Below are 735 nucleotides of genomic sequence, written 5' to 3' on the forward strand. Positions count from 1 at the left end.
GGGGGGGGGGCAGTAGCCCCTATCTTAATTTTGGTTGCCCCTGTCTGCCTGACGTCTTGTGTCCGGGTTTCTGCTGCCATGACACCCGGACACGGCACTCAAAACCCGGACTGTCTGGGGTGAATCCTGGACAGGTGGCAACCCCATCGGGGAGGGAGACCCATAAGACCGATTGGAGGCGTGTCCTATGTTTGCATTTACATTGGGATCGGAGGCTGTTGTACGCTTGAGGTCTGTGCCATTATATAGGAAGATTCGATGAGTAGGGACGCACGAGGTGGATTATGGGATTGATTACATGCAAAGCCAAAAGAGTCAATAAATTTATCGATAAGATTCAAGGATCAATAGACAACAGTATCAGGGACCCAAGTAAAACATGGCATTGGATTGGCTGAGCCAGCGCTCCCCTAAATCCATGCCTGCCATTTGTTTCCTGTCTGTAGTGAGCAGGGAAGGCTTAGAAGACCTATAAGGTATGTGTCCCTGATGGAAAGATTTCTTCTCACTTCCTGCTCAGGTGACAACATTTCCATGCAAACAGGAAGTCAGTAAAAATCTCTAATGTGGAGGAATACAGGAATCAAAAGCTGAATGGGGTGCTAGCCTGTCTTTACTTTGCTGCAATCAGGGATGTATCTGCCGCGAGGCAAACAAGGCGTTTGCCTGGAGCGGCAGATTCGTGGAGGGCGGCGATGCTGCCTTGCCTAGGACAAAGCTGCACATCCCCCCCCC

Source organism: Nanorana parkeri, unplaced genomic scaffold, assembly GCF_000935625.1.
Source record: "Nanorana parkeri isolate BGI_ZX_2015 unplaced genomic scaffold, ASM93562v1 scaffold1877, whole genome shotgun sequence".
NCBI lineage: Eukaryota > Metazoa > Chordata > Amphibia > Anura > Dicroglossidae > Nanorana > Nanorana parkeri.